This window comes from Papaver somniferum, chromosome 3 (genome assembly GCF_003573695.1).
Source record: "Papaver somniferum cultivar HN1 chromosome 3, ASM357369v1, whole genome shotgun sequence".
NCBI classification, from domain to species: domain Eukaryota; kingdom Viridiplantae; phylum Streptophyta; class Magnoliopsida; order Ranunculales; family Papaveraceae; genus Papaver; species Papaver somniferum.
The window spans coordinates 122,936,426-122,950,474 of record NC_039360.1 but is presented as its reverse complement, the minus strand read 5'-3'; the positions used below and the strand labels follow the sequence as shown (position 1 = coordinate 122,950,474).

Genomic DNA, 14,049 nt, shown 5'->3' with positions numbered 1-14,049 from the left:
CGAGGGGGAAGATGTAAAAGTGCCAGATATCACAATCACGACATCAATCTGTTGCGGGTCCAATTTGGTTTTTCTGAAAACTGAATCAACGGATGAGAACATACCTTATTCAGCATCTTGAACTTCATACTCTAACGTGGATTCAAAGTTAGAATTCCAAATGAATGGGTTTGCATAGGTCTCTTCACCTAGCCTCAATTTTTTGTATGTTCCACGCATGAAATTTCCACTTTCGTCTGTGAAACGTGCACTATGACGTAAGAAATATTCGAAGACTTCGAAAGAACATTTTCGGTCAACATCAGGTTTATAAAGACATGAAAAGTCAACGAGGAAAATGGGATACAGACGGGTGGAGATGAAAAAAATATAGAGTTATGAGGGTGCAATAGGTGCATGTTAAACAGAGGTGGAGGTTGTGTAGGAGGATGTTGAAGATGCAAGTGAAGAGAGTATTGAATTAAAGAGTGTGAAAGATGAAGAGGACTATTAAGAGAGTTAGAAAGGAAAACTGAAGGATTTTGTTTGATGATGTTAATGAGTAGGAGAATTTCATGATGATGACTTGAGGAGTTTACAGATAGCTTAGATAGAATGAGGATAATGATGACTTTTATACATGTTTAGGAGAGCTGGAGAAAGTGATAGAATGAGTACCATAATAGTAATTTTTTATAGATACCTGTGATGGTGCGAAGGGAAATTATGTATCTGGAGTCTTAGAGCATGAATATATATTTTGGTTATGATGGTAGCACTTACCTAGGCGATATCAATTAATATTAGAAAGTTGCATACTGAAGCTGATGTTGAGGTTATTGTTCAAGTAGTCATACTAACGCTCCTCTAGTAAGATAGGAAAATATAAAGATTGTAAAGAAATAAAACAGTTGTTCATTAAGTTTGAGCGCACTTTCATATCGTACGTTAGAAGTGATGTCAATGGTATAGCTGATGCCATTTCAAAAATAACTGAGAGGGAAAAACTTCAACTTGTGGAGCATATTGATTTTTCTTCTTGTACTGTTGCTTTATTTTGATACTCATTAAGTTTTAGTAAAATTTTATTAACTTAAAACAATGAAAATAGAAATGAATAAAACAAAGGATTCAACAAGAACATCAATCATGCCTTTGTTAGTTTTTCAATCGTAAACCATCCGTGCATGTTGGAGTCTTTCTTTCCAAACAATTTTTGGGATTATATTTTTATCGTCATATGCGATTGAAATGTTGCTCAACGAATTTTTCATAGTTCCATCATCATACTTCAAATTTAGGTTTAAGTGTTTGGTCAAGATCATGGCCGCATATATCTAAAAGCTTAAAGGCCTACACAATATAAGTTGCCACATTGAAAGGTGACCAAACTCTTGCTTCCTACCCGAAACAAGCCTTTTGTGAAATGAAAGTTCCGGTGAGGGCACTTTTGATTTTTTTAAAAAGAACACGCTGGGAAAAAAAATCAAAAAAAAGGAATCGTGCATGTTTAGAATTTTATGAAGTTCCAAATTCAATTCATGAATGATTCGGAAATTGTTAACTTACTATAATAGGACTTAAAACTACACTAAAAACCCAAAAACTCTTATAGGGAATGTGTTGAAAACATAACTGATTTTTTTTTTTTGAATTGTTGACTAACTTATGCGAATGATAAATCCAAAACAACACATGATTTTGCAATTAGATACTATTAACCTATTCAACTCTAGGCTTCGTGAATTTTTAAATAAAGTCATGGCCTTTCCCACCTTCAACGCCGCCACCGGCACACCACCATATCAATCACCAACTTTTACATCATCATAATAAGCTTCCACAACATCAACAATGCCTACGCCTATACCTCTACCATCAACACTAAGTTATGATTTGTAAGTTGGAAAGGAGAAAGATGTTGAAAATATAATTTTCCCAAAAGTATATATTACTAGACGATCTAAAATTTTTAACTATTGTTCGTCAGTATTTTAGCTCAAGATAAAAGAATATAACAGTCTAGGAAAAACTTAAAAAGTACAAAATAAAAGATAAGATTTTAATTCATTTGATTTTACAAACAACTAAGGACATTTTATGCTTGAGGAAAAAAAAAAACAAAACGAAAGACTTTTTCGCAGTTGCGTTATTTTCTTTACAGTTGCACACGTATTTATAAAGATACTAATATATGATCTAATGGTCGTAAATAGGGCTGTTGACGAAGTAAAATCCGATTCCGATAGGTTAAATTTTTATCGGATTTCCGATACCCGATAACATCCGGTGGAATCCTAATAAACGAATCCGGTTCCGTTACGATAAGCTATCGGATATTGGATTTTATTCCGATAAAATCCTGTTTCTGACAAGAAAATGAAAAAACTGAAAGACAATGTTCAATTCAGTTCTAAAATGTCTTCAAACACATTTGAACGCATTCAAACATGTTATAAAATTCACACTACTTCACTCTCAGTCTCACACTTGGAAAGAAAGTACAAATCCACAACCCACAAACAAATGCAAGACAACAAAAGAAATACGATGTCAATGGCAGACTTCTCCTGCTTGGATACTTTCATGTTGCATCAACTTTAGTCTGTAATTTTCATATCTGCACAATACAACAAGTTAACAACCTTCAAATCAGAGTAAGAACTCGGAAGAACAATTGAAACTATGAAGAATTGAAGATAAAGCAAAGGAAAATAAAAGTTACTTGCATCAAAAAAGTCTGACGACCAATCACCTACACAAAGAAATGCTTGGACACACTCTGGAGCTAATGAAGTTCTATATGTTGTAAGAACCCTACCACTATCACTGAACATGGATTCTGATGCCACACTTCTCACTGGAATAACCAACACATCTCTTGCAATCTTTGCAAGAATTGGGTACTTAGGCATTTAGCTTTCACCAACTCAATATATCAAAGTTAAAATCATCTTTGGGTGAGCCTTTGTTAAGCAACATTTATTCTAAGTAATTCTCCATCTCAGACTTTTGAACCTCAAATTCAAAGTTTTGCATCATAAACTCATCATACGCAATGACAATTGCACTTATGTTGCTTCAATCCATACCAAAGCTAAAGATAGAGTTGGCAAAATAATCAGGAGTTGCAGTGGTGTTTTCAGATTCATATGCATTGAAAAGACTGTTCAAGTCTGTGTTGAATTTGTTATACTCCTTTAGATAGTTATTGAATCCAAACAATTTCTTATACGCAAACTCTACCCATCTTGCCTTATACTCATAAAGAAATTACATTCATTCGAAAATGCATCAAACGTGTCTCTCATCCTCCACCCCATTTATTTGATATGCAAAAAAGAACTAGATTCTCATTTTTTTTGATGCATTTATTAACTTCATACACCCCATTGTAATACATGTTTGCATTTGGATACTTAATCCCTGCAAACTTAATTGAAATATCATCAAAAACCTCTAAACACTCACAAATTTCTATTCCTTGTTCCCACTCCTCTTCACATGGTAGACAATTGAAATTAAAATCAATCTCAGCTAGTCTTTTAAAACCTTTTTGCAATTCAATTGCATTCTTAAGCATAAAAAAGTGGAGTTCAATCTAGTGTCCACTTCTAAACTTACAGACTTTCCAAACAACCTACATTGTGATAATGTTGTTGCAAACTTCTCTTTCCTAGCTTATGAAGACTTAACATATTTAACACACTCTCTAATTGCCTATACAAACCCGACAACTACTTTCATGTCATATAATACAATTAAATGAAATATGTAGTTTCTACACCTCATGTGAAACATTTTCCCATCAAGAACCATACAACCCTTACCATGTAGCCATCTAATCATATTTATCATCATTACACCATTTGCAGGTGCATTATAAACAGTTAAGGAAAATAATTTCCTATCTATGTTCCATTCCAAAGTGCAAGTTTTGATGAATTCTGAGAGAACATCTCCTGTATGTGGTGATGGCACTATAAAATAGCTAATGTTCTCTTATGCAACTTTCATTCATCATCTTACTAATACTAATATAAAGAAAAGAGGTATTTTTCGACCGTCCGACAGGAAATGACTAAAATATCCCTCCGTGTTTTTTGCCGTCTACATCATATTATCATTAATTTCAGAACACAAAGGGGTAAATACATATTTTATGTTTCTTCTTTCTTTTATTTTCAAAACTGAACTTCGAATCAAATCATCAAATCAATTTCAGAAATGAACTTCGAATCAAATCATCAAATCAAACACGATAAAGAACGCTTCAGCAGAAATCAAGTTCCACAAAAACCATTTCCCTTTTTCTTCCCAATCCACTTTCTTTAATTTCAACAACATGAACCGAAAGAATCAACGACCGATGAATTTATAAAATTGGATTGAACTTACTGGTATGTTTGTTTCTTTCTTCTGAAATTATTCAATCTTTTAAAATTTCAGGGTTTATGAAATTACATGAACTAGATTTAGCGTTTCTATTGATTTCTCATTTGGGAAAATTGGATTCAATAAGCTGCAACAACTACTCATAATTGATTTCGCATTTACCCCAGCATGATACTCGCATAAAACAACATGAAAAAATTTAAGAGAAGAGAAGCAGAGGTACACTTAGTCGACTTTAGTTGTTTTAATTGTATTTCATGAAATGAATTATTCAATGGGTTTTCATGGAATAAGACCTTTAATTAGACTGTCAATTTGCCAATTTGATGTATGGAATTTTGGAAATGCCAAACGGAAGAAGAACGTCAGTTGTTTGTTTATTTTCCTAAGAGATGAAACATGTTTAAAGCTCAATTTCAAGTCAGTAGTTCTCTCTTCTCTCTTTCTGATTTGGTGTTGGTTTAGTTAAATGTTCGGTTTTTCATCCAACTATTATAATTTCAAATGGTTTTTTTGTGCAGTTGCTTAAGAAAAATCGATTTTAGTGCATCTGATTTAAAAATATAGATGTTCAATATAATGACATAAATCGTTAAGTCCACATAATCAAACTTTATGCCATACCCATAATCCAATTTCTACAACAAAAAGCAATCAGACTGCTAATTTGACCGTTGAAATAAGTAAGCTTATTCTTGAGGATTTTTCTGTTGTTCTATTTCTCATTTCTCTTTGTTGCTGATTACTGTTATTGAATACTCACATCCTTATTCAAAAAGATAAGCAATAAAACTTTAGCCTCCCTTCATTCTTTTTTATCATCCATTGTGCTAGCTTCCATTTCAACTGTTCCTTTGGTAGTTAAAAACAAAACTTTACCCAAGACAAATTATGAGTTGTTTCCATAGAGTGATATATATGTGTGAGCTATAAACTTACACTTATAAAGATACTCTAACTATGAGAAGTGGCAGTTAAGGAGAAAGTGATCCCTAATAGCTAATATTATAGCTTACAGCAACCTTAGCAGTAAACTGTTGCCTAAATTTTGAGGAAGTTTTTATCTGAATCATGTTTTCTCCTTTTTCAGTTCAATTAATTTTTGTTTATAATTGAGGAAATGAGCTAATATCAAGTGTGCACAACCTACATTGTAACTGAATCTGATTTAATAATGTTTTGTTTTGTTTTATTTGGCGTATGATCAACTATTTATTCCGCCATTCTATGTGGTGATGTGTGGGCTATGTAGCAGCCTATACTACATCATCCTGTTATAGTTCTTAGTCCTCTTAAATTTTAAAACATAATCATGTTGGTTTCTCTACAAAAGTTGTCACTAAGGTTTATAGTCTTTCTTGATATTTCTTAGACTAATATCGGACTCTGCATCGTTCTTTTTGAGTTATGTCATAGCTTTTTATGGTGGTGTGAGATATATAAAAATCTGTTTATAAGTATCACCCTTTAAGTACTTGATTCTTTTTTTATACAGGTGCATTGAGGATGCACGAAAATTAGCTGATGGTGGTGGCCTTTTAGTTTTGCTTATAGAACAGAGTCTGATGCTTTAGCAGCTGCAGTCGCAAGATATTACTAAGGTGATGCTTTAGCAGTTGTAGTCGCGAGATGTGATTAAGGTGAGTTGATTGGACCCACATCAAAAATTTAATTTAGCTATAATAGGGCCGCAATCTAGAGAGATCTTAATGACAACTTATGAAAGGGAAGTTGTTTTCCTTGAAAAACACGGTAATCAACATCGTATTTGCCATCAAGCATCAACTTGAAAGTATAAATGGCAAGATGCAGGAACCAGTTATGGTTAGATAAACAAGTAAATATGTATATGTATTTAGATAAATGTGAAATCAAATTGCTTCTTCAATACATAATGTTTTATAAGCTTTAGAACGATTGGGCAGACGCATCGCGCGTGTGTGTTTAGTAGTCCACATATAGTGGCATGTTACACAACAATAACCATATTTAGTATGTTTAGTAGTCCACATATCTGTCGTAAGACTACATTTAGAGTTCAAATTATCCAATTCTACTTGCAATTCTTCTTTCTTTTCAGCATAAAACGTCATCAAATCATCTCTAGTTATATTTCTAGACAATATCTTAGCAGAAGGGTTCAGAGACTTTAAAAACACTCTAAAATAGAAATGATCAACCATGTTAAGAGGGTAATAATACTTAGCAATCATTTTAACAACACATAACCTAGTAATTGGTGAACCTATAGTACTGATAAATACTATTGCGCGGGACAACATCACCCTAATTTTTATGCTTTTAACTTAAAAGCCAAAGCCCAAGCCTATCCAATAAATTGATCAAGGCTAGGCCAAGTCGGCCTGCGATGGGTTCTCAAAACCCTCGGGTACACTTGGTAACATTTTTACACCCTACCAAAAATTATTAATTTTTCATCATTATTTTTTGGTAGATGGAAATTGTCATTGTTAAAAAAGTTAACTAGTCCCGTTGCCTAGCACATGCATAAATCTAGTGTATAATAATTTATGATTCGAGGAACGATTGGCAATGAAAATAAAATTCAAAATATAAAATGGTCAATTTTTTCTGATTTAATGAATGTAAAAGTTTGAAATTAGAGCAAAATTTCCTTTAGGAAGAAAAATTTGTAAAAACATTAACTCAATGACAGAACAAAATCCAACTTAGACTAACGACTGAATCTTCCTATAGTCATCTCCCTTGGATGGAATACAAAGAAGGTTATTGCATTTGCACAAACCTCTTAGCAAATGAAAATTGCGTCTGGGCCAACACTGATTGGGCTTATTTAATGAAACAATATTTATTTGTGTTGGGGCCAACACCCAGCAGTGTCGAATCCATGTAAGACCTCGCAGTCGCAGGAGTAAGGACTTTGAAGAAGTTTTACGTCCGACACATTTCATTTCTTTTCATCTTTAAACATTAACTTGTACTAGTATCTAATTATAATATTAAGCACCGACGTGCCCAGGTGATCGATTTAATCTTTGGTTTAGGATAATTGTTTGTATTAGACTGACTAAATTGTTACATAAGCAAAAGAAATTTCGTATTTTAAAATTTAGGTTAGCTTTTCAAAATAAAATGTAAATTACGACAAACAAATTCATTAAATACCTGGCTAAATTGGGGCATGTGCCCATTAATTTGGGCCTACACTACATAACAAAAAATTTTATTAAAAAATGAAGCTACCAACTTACCTTTTATCAAATACTAATATTACAAATCTGTCCCTATTAAATCCTAATCATAAAATTAAAAATTAAAATTAAAATCATAAAACTCAAATCATAAAATTAAAAACCAAATTCAAAATCAAAATCATAAACCCAAAATCATAAAATTAAAAACTAAAATCAAAATCAAAATCAAATTTATTTTCATCTCCACTTCAATTGATTCTTCTTCTCAATCTAAACTAGGTTTTAGTAACATGCAATAGCTCAAAAATTGAAAATTATGAAATCAAACTTTTTCGGGTTTATCAGAATCGGTTAACGTTAATGTATATGTAATCCGATTGCAAGTAGAAACGGTTTATGTTCATGCCCACAAAGACCGATTGTCCTGGATATGTTTTGTGGTTCGAGAAATTTGAACCAGAGTCGGTCAACGTTAATGTCCATATAGCCCGATTGTCTACCATTTGAATTCATAACTGCTTAGCCCATAATCGGATTACATTAGCACTTATAAAAACCGATTATTGATATATAATGCTAGAATCGGATTTCATATGTGTGTCGAGTAAACCGATTGTTGTAAGAAAAAATTCACAATCTTTTGGTATCTTTTTTTTGAAAGAAACGGATTACATGAGCACTTTTATAAACCGATTCATGTTGTACAATGTCAATAATCGGTTTTTATGTGTGTATCGTGTAAACCGATTTTGGTTATACCCAAATTGAAAATGAGTATGATTATGATTTTACACAATTTCAAAACGAGTATGATTTCATACTCGATCTCAAAATGAGTATATGAATTTATACGCGAACTGAAATCGAGTATGAAATCATACTCATTTTCAGATCGAGTATGAAATCATACTCATTTTCAGATCGAGTATGATATAAATTATGTTTGGTTTTTTCTCTTTCCCATAATCGTTTTTTTTTTGTACATTTGTAAAAACCGATTCCGGTTTGATTTTTAAAAAAAAAAAAAATCACGTTTTGATGAAGAATCAAGATTAATTAATTTTTAGTTTAGTTTGATTAAACATCAATTAATCACCCGATTAACGCTAATAAATCAAGGGGTAAATTAACCATTTTTTAAAATAATTGGATAAGGGTGTTTTTTTTTAACTTTTCAATGACCTTTTTTGTCATCTAGTCGTAGGCCCAAATTAATGGGCGTAGACCCCAATTTAGCCAGAATTAAATATGTTTAATTTCATTTTATAAAAAAAAGCACGATTAATATATAAACTTAGCTGTGTTTAGGAGAATGTCAAATGGCTGGTTGATTATTTGCTTACAATAAATAAGTTCGATAGAGAAAAGAAAGTACACAAAATAAAAATTCTATTAAAGAAAAATGATATAGGAAAAGGACATATATCATGTCACTAAACAGATGGGGAGTTTGGTAGTGGTGTTTTATAAACACCGACAGGACAAATATTCTTATGAAAATGCTCGAGTTAACTACAGTATGTCGTCAAAAAATTTCGGAAAATGGGTCGTTTGTCTAAATATTTTTAAAATATGGTTCAAAAAATAGCAATGATGAAACTGGATTCATTCTGGCTTAAACTTAAAAAAATAGCGAGAATGAAATTGGATGCATCCTGATGTAAATTAAAAATAAGAAAAAATATTTAAAAATGGGTAAGATGAAATTGTTTACTCCTATTTATTTTTACATTCTCGTCAATTCATACAATATCAAATTTTACATGTCTTTTCAGTGAGAAATTATTCATTTTGATCTCTTTAACCTAAACTTTTTTGAGAACACTGAAACAAGATAAGGTCTTATCTTTCCCAAAAACAGAAGTAGAAAAAGGTTTTAGAAAAACAAAAAGAAAACTCATTTCTGTTTTTCAATCTTATCTTTTTGTTTATGGTTTTGGTTTCTTTAAGGTCATTTTCGATTTTAATAAGAAAAGAGAGACTGTACAAAGGCAAAAGATTCGTGACCTTCACCGCTTCACGAGCTACACTTTCCAAAAGGAGAATGAATGGAAGGTCATATCATATGATTCAATGTTCTGAGAAAAAGATCGTCACAGATAGTGGATTGTGTGCATGAATCCTAACCCACGTGTCAGTGACCTAGTGCGTGTAATTGTTGCTATCCGACACACACATGCTCTCAAAATCTTATTCGCAGACCAAATATTTGATAAAAACTCATTAGATAGTCTAGATCTAATCATAGATTTTTAGAAGATTAGTCTTCACCTGACCTGACATGATATTAGTGTACACGCCCTACTGCTGCGGCCCCTACACACCGTATAATTTTATCATTTGCAACAGGGAACTTGCAATGTTTTCAAAAGTGAAAAATAATAGAATCCCCAACTATATGGGTTCAAATATATAGAAGTCCCACCAAATGGATAATTCACTGTCAACTCCATATTTTTATAAAATGATACTACTAGACCCAGAATATCAATATTTTTTCAGATTTAGCCCATAATTAATTATTACGAATTTTAATAATGACAAAACTACCCTTTAGTATTTATACATGAGGAATTCCAGAAGATATTTTCATTTCTCATTTCCCTTTCTCTCTCTTCTGCATTCTTTTTCTCTCTCCGCTCCTGCGATTTTAGATCTGTGAAGAAGAAGACGAGACGATTTTGCAGGTAATCATCAGTTAATCACCAATACGAATCAATCTTTGAATAGATTTCATTTGAATCTAGGTTTTTGTTGGTTTCAAGCTGCATCAGGTTAGATTTTCTTTTGTTCAATTGGGTTTTTTGAAGATTTTGAATCGAATCTAAGTTTCAGTTGATTCGAAGCAGCAAAAATCATTTCGGATTAGGTTTTTGATTAGGTTAATCATTCTTACTGTTGTTAGTTCAATGTTTGATTAGGTTTTTGATTTTTATTTTAATTGATTCTGTTCAGAACTGAGAAGAAGAAGAACCTGATTTTTTTTGAATCAATCGAATTTCTTCAATGTCGTTTTAACCCTAATTACTTACTTTTTGTGCAGATTCAATAATTGAATCAAGAAGATCTTCAACAGCAGCAGAAATGAAATCGCCGTATGGGAAAAGATCTGAAAATCAGTAAGATTTCTCTCGTTTTTAATTGAATCAACAAGTTTTAAATCTATGTATGCGTTTAGAATATTGTTGTTTTTGTTGTTGATGGTGATTACTTGTCGTCATCAGTAACTGTAGAGGGTATTAATGTTCATCAATAGTATTGGTGGTGGATATGCAGGTTCTGGTGGAAGATGAGAAGGTTGTAGTGGTAGAGGTGGTGGTATTTGAGAAGTTTTGGAGGAGGATCTAAAGTCAGTGGTAAGTAAGATGATTCCTTCTTTCTAATTTTAGATAATTTGCTTTATTTTCAACATTTTTATGAATAGATGTACTTTGTGTACAAATTATAGCAATATGACATGTTATGTGTTGTTTCATTAATGTATATGGATATCTTGATACTTAGAAATTACTGTGCAAGTGTGTGAGTCTTAGAATTTTGATGCACAACATGTGTAACTTGCGTCTACACATCCAAATTGCATGTGTAACTTGCGTATACACATGTGTAATTAGGAGTTACACATGTTAATTGAATGTGTAACTTATAGTTACATATGTGTTTTCATTGACTGTTGGATACACATGTCATATATGGATGTGTAATTCTCAATTGCACTAGTCAGGTGCATGTATAACTCCTAATTACACATGCTAAGTTAACTTATCAACTGCCTTTCTGTGATCTTTTATACTATGACTGTTGTGGATAAACAAACAAAATCAATTGCATGCACTTTCCTACCCCTATTGTTGAGACATTACTTCCAAAACACCTAAGGTATTATCTTCGTGTAACCGCTAGTTAATGGTGGTGTTTTGGTATGAAGCTAAGAGGTTTAGTATGGATAATTTGTATTTGGAGTTAGTGGTGGTGTTTTGCTATGAAGCTGAGAGGTTTGGTATGGATGTTGGAGCTGTGTTAGACACTGTAAGTTGGATATAGGTCTCGAATGGTTTCACTTAACTCATTTTCCCTTTTACATCTGTTTAAATGCACATTACACAAGCTATATGCATGAAAGTTTGCACGTTTAACTAGCATTCGCAGACTATGGATGTGTAACTAATAGTTACACATGCTAATTAGATGTGTAACTTCTAGTTAAACAAGCTAAATTGATGTGTATATATTAGTTACACATGCAAATTAGATGTGCAACTTCTAGTTACACAAGCTAAATTGATGTGTATATATTAGTTATACATCCATACCAAAACTAAATTTTTTCATTTTTTTGGTTGAATATGAGGATTTGTATCGCATAGGAGATAGTAATGGTTATGAACAAGTTGTTGTTGCTAATTACAGGTAATGGAGGTGTTGATTTCAGAGTATGAGAGTTCACAGAGAGTTGTTGGAGTGTGAAGTGGTACAGATGCAGATTTGGCGTTGGTTTGGAATGAACTGGTGTTGTTATTGCTGTGATATAGCTCAAGTATGCACTGGTTGAAGAATCAGAATGGTTTGAGTTAATGATGCTCAGATAGATGTATGTTAGGAGTTAACATTACAGGTATTGGTGCAGCTGCCGTTAAGACAGTGGTAATGGATAGATGTGTTTTGGTATGGATGCGTAATTTTTAGTTACACAAGCTAAATAGATGTGTAATTTTTAGTTACACATGCTAATTAGATGTGTAACCTTTACTTACACATACTTCTTCGAATCTATTTTCTTCACTGTATTAATGCATTTGGTTTTATTTGGGATGTATTTGAAGGTAAATTTGATCGCGATTGAAGATTTTTGGAGTCTTTCACTCTCACGGAGAATACGAATTTGAAGATTCAAGATAGTACTAGTATAATAATTTTCGGTTGCTGGGAAACAACATTCAGATGAGGTTTGTGCTGCTCAAAAACTGTTTGTTTGTGCAAAAAATTTCAGATTTTTGGTTGAATATGAGGATTTGTATCACATAGGAGATAAGAATGGTTAAGAACAGGATGTTGTTGCTAATTACAGGTTATGGAGGTGTTGATTTTAGAGTATGAAAGTTCACAGAGAGTTGCAGGAGTGCGAAGTGGTACAAATGCAAATTTGGCGTTGGTATTGCTGTGATATAGCTCAGGTATGCACTGGTTGAAGAATCAGAATGGTTTCAGTTAATTATGCTCAGATTACACAAGCCAGATTCATGTGTATCTCCTAGTTACGCATGTTGTATGCATGTGTAACTCTCAGTTACACAATTTGATGCATGTGTAACTGCTAGCTACACTAGTCAGATGCTTGTGAAACTGAATATACATTGTTGTATGTATTGTTCATTTTAATCGTGTAAATACTGATTGCTTGTTGTTATATTTCAGGTTTCAGATAACTTCATAAAAGCTAATTGCTTAAACGTGGTAACGGTCTCGCTGGAACTGGAGTTGACGCTGAATACACAAGTTAGATGCATGTCAGTTACACTAGATAGACACATATGTAACTCTCAGTTACACTAAACAGATGCGTGTGTAACTTCTAGTTACACATGCTAAAACATTATTGTAAATGAATATTAAAGTAATAATTGTATATACAAGTGTAACTTTGCATTACACATGTCATAAGGATGTGTAACTTCTGTTTACACATGCCATATGCATGTGTAACTTCTGTTTACACATTCGCACTGTATTTTAATAATTTCGGGCCTAGATTTAATAATTTTGGGCCTAGATTTAAATTTTATTTAATTATGGACTTGACAATATGCATAAGGGTATCAAAATCTTTTAATAATTCGGGACCTAGATTTAAACTTCTTTTAATTAAGGGCCTCATATTATGGGTTATCCATGAGTGGGGCCTGAGCCTAATTTCCCCTTTTCAAAACCTATTGGTCCTGTTTGGCCCCTTGAAAATGTCTATCCTAGGTTGGGTTATCATGAAAATACAGTTAAAATATGTTTGTCTCATTCTTATTCTAGTATTGGATATGAACAACTAAATCTTCCTTGATTTTAGGAAGCTAGAAAAGCAAGGTTATAGTATTCTCCAAAATAGTTAGGATACCAATATCCTTAACTAGGTTAGACGATTATAGAAGTAGTTATTTTAATTAGTAAAATATTTTTTAATTTTTTAATTTTATTGTTATGTTTTTTTTTTCTCCAACAATTTTTTCCACAATATAGAATTATTTTATGAAAATACGGGGTTTAGAATTTGGAGAGACAAACATGATATGATAAACCCGTGATGGATATAACGAAAAGACAAACATCATCTTTACCAACACATCTTGTGATAATCCTATTCAAATTGGAGAAAAAAGTCCCCTAACTAAGTTTTATGTAGTCAAACCTCCCAAACACGGCCATTAGGTTTGCTCGGACGACCCGTCAAAAAATCCCGTGGTTTCGAAACCAGCCCGATCACAAAACGGATCCTAATTGAGACCACCTT

The 14,049-nt window shown here is 32.6% G+C and overlaps 1 long non-coding RNA gene across 5 annotated transcripts; it reads left to right on the top strand.

Moving 5' to 3' along the window:
* The first annotated feature begins 4,157 nt into the window (after positions 1–4,157).
* On the top strand, positions 4,158–13,023 carry LOC113361595. Of its 5 annotated transcripts, none has more exons than XR_003365204.1 (9): positions 4,158–4,379; positions 5,870–6,014; positions 10,205–10,237; positions 10,594–10,669; positions 10,827–10,906; positions 11,961–12,165; positions 12,374–12,496; positions 12,619–12,724; positions 12,966–13,023. It is a non-coding gene; the product is annotated as an uncharacterized LOC113361595 (long non-coding RNA). The 5 variants fall into 5 exon arrangements; XR_003365203.1 differs by having other exon boundaries at positions 11,961–12,215; XR_003365202.1 differs by having other exon boundaries at positions 11,961–12,496.
* The last annotated feature ends 1,026 nt before the right edge of the window (positions 13,024–14,049 follow it).